At 43.8% G+C, this 5,302-nt stretch overlaps 1 pseudogene; it reads left to right on the top strand.

Moving 5' to 3' along the window:
- Positions 1-3,054: 3,054 nt before the first annotated feature.
- On the top strand, positions 3,055-4,113 carry LOC143690446 (palmitoyl-protein thioesterase 1-like; annotated as a pseudogene).
- The last annotated feature ends 1,189 nt before the right edge of the window (positions 4,114-5,302 follow it).

Here is a 5,302-nt window from a genome sequence, read left to right as displayed (position 1 = left end):
AGCTGGCTTTGATGGTGGGGAAGGGAAGGCAGTGGGACTAGCCGAGGCCTGTGGTGAGGGAAAGAGGCAGGCAGGAAGAAGGCACCCAGGGTTGGAGGAAGCAGGTTTTAGGCTCAGCTCAGACCCCCCGGCTGTGAAAGCAAATACTGCTTGGCACAAGGTGTCTGTGATTTCCTAATCTGTGCTAAAATTGGGCCTCAATGGAAAGCCAGGTTGAGGGCTGTTGGGGCAAGTACAGCTTTCCTGCTCTCATCATCCCACTCAAGAACTTTGATCTTCTGTAGAGTCTCCTTTCTCTTGCTAATCGGGGATACAGGGTTGGCTTTTGGTTGGCCATGGTCAGGGTCTACTTTTTTTGGAGGCCCCATTTTTTAAAAAATTTTTTATTAATTAAAAAAAATTACAAGAAACACAAACATTCCCAACACATACACTCAGCAATTCACAATATCATCACATAGTTGCATATTCATCATCATGATCATTTCCCAGAACATTAGCATCAATTCAGAAAAAGAAATAAAAAGACAACAGAAAAACATAACAAGCAGAAAAAAACAATTTTACAGGCCATACCCTTTACTGATCCCTTTCATTGATCACTAGCATTCCAAACTAAATCTGTTTTAACATTTGTTCCCCCTATTATTTATTTTTATTCCATATGTTCCTCTCATCTGTTGACAAGGTAGATAAAAGGAGCATCAGACACAGGGTTTTCACAATCACACAGTCACATTGTGAAAGCTAAATCATCATACAATCATCATCAAGAAACATGTGGGAGGCCCCATTTTTAATTGATTCCTTTGCCACTTTAAGGCTTTGCTCATTCCTAGGAGTGCAAATCTTATACTTTGCAAACTGTGAGTTTCATTCTGGGAGCAAATAATCCAACTCCAGACACTGAGTTATCAAGGGGAACGCCTGCGTGGGCCTGTAGGGTGGGGGCAGGAAGCAGTCATCACACGCCCCACCTCTGAAGGGCCCACACGATGTCCAATCCAGCAGCGACACCAATGTCCGCAACCAGCAGAAAGTGAAGAGGTGATTCTGTCAAAGGAAACAAAAACTTAATGCACATTAACCAGGAGGAAAATAGCCTTCTCAATGTGCCAAAATAAGGCAAAGTAGAGGCAAGAGAAACAGATCCAACTCAGGTTCCTGGGATAACATCCAGAATGACCTCTCAACTCTATCTGAAATTTTTAAGCCACTGAAACTTTGTTTCATGTCTTTTCCTCCCAGCTCCTACATTTTTCATGACAACCTAGTCCAAGGTTGGCTACATCTCCTTCAGCTACATTTGCTGAGGTGAGTGTGAGATTTCAGGGTGCTACCACCGCTCTCCACAGGAACCCTTGTCCTCCTCAGCTTCGGGAAAGAGCCTTGGACTCTCCCTGCTGACAGACTGTGAGGGAGCAAGTCATAACATCTCATAGGTGAGGAGGAGGAAATCAGAAACATGAAGATTAGAGTCCTGGGTGACCCCAGCCTAACTGAGAATCGCATACATGTCTTTTCTACCCCTAAAACGAGCCAAATTCATCAGTGACTCCACCAGAGCACCAGAAAGTCCCCTCTGGACATGCTGTATGGCATGTGGTGTCCAAGGTAAAAAACCTGCAGCAGTAAATCTGAGAGAATGGTGAAACCCATGAGCCAGTGAACAGTCCCTTTTCCTTCAATATAAATGAACATATACTTTATTTTAAACTTACCATAGTTTTATAAAAACTTACTAAACACCCTACCTCTTAAAAACTGCTGCTGAACTTTCTCTCAGGTTGAAAATCTTTCTAAATCACTCTTAGTGTTAGAAATCTCAGCAGCAGCGCTGTTAGATGTCCTACCCCCCCCCCCCCCAGAAGTCTTACAGGAACTGGGCTCCCTCTGCCTCTGTTCTAGTTTGCTAGCTGCCAGAATGCAATAAACCAGAAACAGAAGGGCTTTAAAAAGGGAATTTAATAAGTCGCTAGTTTACAGTTCAAAGGCTGAGAAAATGTCCCAATTAAAACAAGTCTACAGAAATGTCCAATCAAAGGCATCTATCCAGGGAAAGATACCTTGGTTTAAGAAGGCTGATGAAGTTCAGGGTTTCTCTCTCAAGTGAGAAGGCACATGGCAAACACAGGCAGAGTTTCTCTCTCATCTGGAAAGGCACATAGTGAACATGGTCAGGGTTCCTCTCTCATATGGAAGGGCACATGGCGAACACAGCATCATCTGCTAGCTTCTTCTCCTGGTTTCCTGTTTCATGAAGCTCCCCGGGAGGCATTTTCCTTCTTCATCTCCAAAGGTCGCTGGCTGGTGGACTCTGCTTCTTGTGGCTATGTCGTTCTGCTCTGCTCTCTCTGAATCTCTCATTCTCCAAAATCTTTTATAGGACTCCAGAAACTAATCAAGACCCACCCAAATGGGTGGAGACATGTCGTCACCTAATCCAGCTTAACAACCACTCTTGACTAAATCACATCATCCAGGGAGATGATCTGATTACAGTTTCAAACATACAGTATTGAATAGGGAATGGGATTTTTATTAAAACATGGCTTTTCTAGGGGACATACATCCTTTCAAACCAGCACAGCCTCCCTAACTAATATCATAGCACATTTTTCCTGGGGCTCTCGAGTCTCTTCAATGAGAGAAAAACCCAGCAAGGGGCTCCTCTCCCACTACCTTTGTTTTCCCTTCATTTGTATAATTAAAAGAGAATCTTCCTAGGAGACAGGGTGCAGACTGTCTCTACCCTCTTCAGAGCTGTGCTTCCAACATCACCTCTGTTGCCGAGAGTGACTGCCTCTTGTCCCTCTGCTCTCAGTGGTCTTCAAGCAAATGCTTCATTGGGCCTGGAAAGATCTTTGTTAAGGAAAGACTGCCCTCCTTCAATCCTTCAACTTCATCCTGAAACCTCAGGCCAAGCCGCTTCTTTTCTTTCCAAACACTCAAATGGTTTGAACAGAACAGCTGAGAAATGTACAGCATTCAGCAGTTTCCTCTAAACTGGCAAATCAAGGTCAAACCAAAGGTCGTTCAGCTGGGATGTTAAGGATGCCATTTGTAGAAGCAACACTGTCTACACGAGACAGCCGGTGAGAAGAGCCGTTTGCTCTAAAGATGGTGTCGTAAACTAATCTTTATCTAAAATACTCTACATGGAGATGTGATTCTCAAAACCAAGTTCAGAAGATAGCATCGCCTAAGTCCTAAGGGTCTTGGCTGTCTTTCTCCTGCCCGTGCCCTGCACTGCCTGGGCGCTGGGGCATCCTGAGCTGCCGGCACCACTTCTGCTGGTGATCTGGCATGGGATGGAAGACAGCTGTTGTAATCCCTTAAGCATGTGTGCTAGCAAAAAAATGGTTGAGAAGAAAATACCTGGAATTTATGTCTTATCTTTGGAGATTGGGAAGCCCCTGATTGAGGATGTGGAGAACAGCTTCTTCTTGAATGTTAACTCCCAAGTAAAAACAGTGTGTCAGATTTTCTCTGATCATTCTAAATTGCAGCAAGGCTACAGCGCTATGGGATTCTCCCAGGAAGGTCAGTTTCTGTGGGCAGTAGCTCAGAGATGCCTATTACCTCCCCTGATCAATCTGATATTGGTTGGGGGACAACATCAAGGTGTTTTTGGACTCCTGCGATGCCCACGAGAGAGCTCCCATGTCTGTGACTTGATCAGAAAAACATTGACTTTTGGGGCTTACTCCAAAGCTGTTCAAGAAGGGCTGGTGCAAGCAGAATACTGGCATGAGCCCATAAAGGAGGATGGGTACCACAACCACAGCATCTTCTTGGCAGATATAAATCAGGAGAGGGGTGTCAATGAGTCCTATAAGAAAAACCTGATGGCCCTGAAGAAGTTTGTGATGGTGAAATTCCTCAGTGATTCCACTGTGGATCCTGTGGACTCAGAGTGGTTTGGGGTTTTACAGAAGTGGCCAAGCCCAGGAAACTATCCCCCTACAGGAGACAACTCTGTGCATGCAGAATTGCCTGGGGCTAAAAGAAATGGACAAAGCAGGGAAGCTAGTCTTTCTGGCTATAGAAGGGGACCATCTTCAACTGTCTGAAGAATGGCTTGATGCCCACATCATCCCCTTCCTTGAGTAAAACCTTTGCAGTTTAGCCCAGTGCTCAGGGAGCCCCTAGCGATACTAAACTACATGGGAAAGAGTTCCCTTCATGCCCAAGCCTGAGCTGCAGATTCACCTTGCAACTGGTCCTTCTCTCCTGTCATCATCTAACATGCCCTGCTCAGAAAGATCTAAGATTTCAATCTTATCCTTCACCTCATCCTTATCACCATATGGTGTTGAATGCAAGGTTAAATAGTTAATAACTATGGAGATTGTTTAAAACCCTTTGATGTAGTCAAGCTGCCTCAGGAAGGAAATCTGTTTCAGATCAGCACCAGAACTGTGCCTAGCCCAGAGGAGACTGAACAAACTAAAGCACTGAGGTAGATAGAGCCTAAGGGCAAACACCTGTTCTGGGAACCTCAGGAAAGTCTGGCCACATTTGAACTAAGGGAAAAGGCTAGTACTGAGGCCTGAGTTATATTAACTCTCAACTTTGTTGGTAGAGATTTAACCATTGCTTGGAGAAGCACTGATTGGATATTTTTGTATAATTCCTTAAGGCTGCTCTCCTCTCCTTGAATATGTTGCCTTTTGTGGTGTCTTAGTAATTATTAGACACATTTTACTTACTTACCATCTTACCTCTATAGTACTCATTTTGACAGGGCAAGTGGTAATGAATTAGCCACTCTGACACAAAAAGAGAAGTAGGTTGTTTAAGAGAGGAAATGTACATCTTGCTTAGACAGTGAGATGAAGAAAAATGAGGGAGTGGAAGTGAAAAGTGAGGAGATAGTTGTTTTTTCCCATTTCATCCTTAACTAACCTGTCCTTGGTTTCTTACTATGACTAATGGTCTGGATTCTAGCATCATTTTTTTTTTTTTTGCTAGCTTTAGCAAGAGGATGGGAGGGAAAATGTGAAGAAAATAGGCTTTCTAACTGATCTTCCCCCCAAATTATATTTCCCAGTACTCTTCAAACTGTTTCTGATATGCTTCATGAGTAAAGGATTGTTTGCACAGAAAGCTTAGGAAATGTGGCATACTGCCTTTCTCCTCTTAGGAGACCAACCTCCATTAGAATATTGAGGACCCTGAGAATTCCTGTTAATGTAAAGAAAACTAACCTTAATCGACATTTCTCACACCATTGGAGCATGGATGTCTCAAGAGTTCTCCCCACTGCTTTCACCCCCATCAACAACTTTTAGAAGACTGT

This window comes from Tamandua tetradactyla, chromosome 7 (genome assembly GCF_023851605.1).
Source record: "Tamandua tetradactyla isolate mTamTet1 chromosome 7, mTamTet1.pri, whole genome shotgun sequence".
In the NCBI taxonomy this organism is placed as follows: Eukaryota; Metazoa; Chordata; class Mammalia; order Pilosa; family Myrmecophagidae; genus Tamandua; species Tamandua tetradactyla.
Note: the sequence above shows the minus strand (reverse complement) of the source record. Positions and strands in the feature narration are given on the sequence as shown.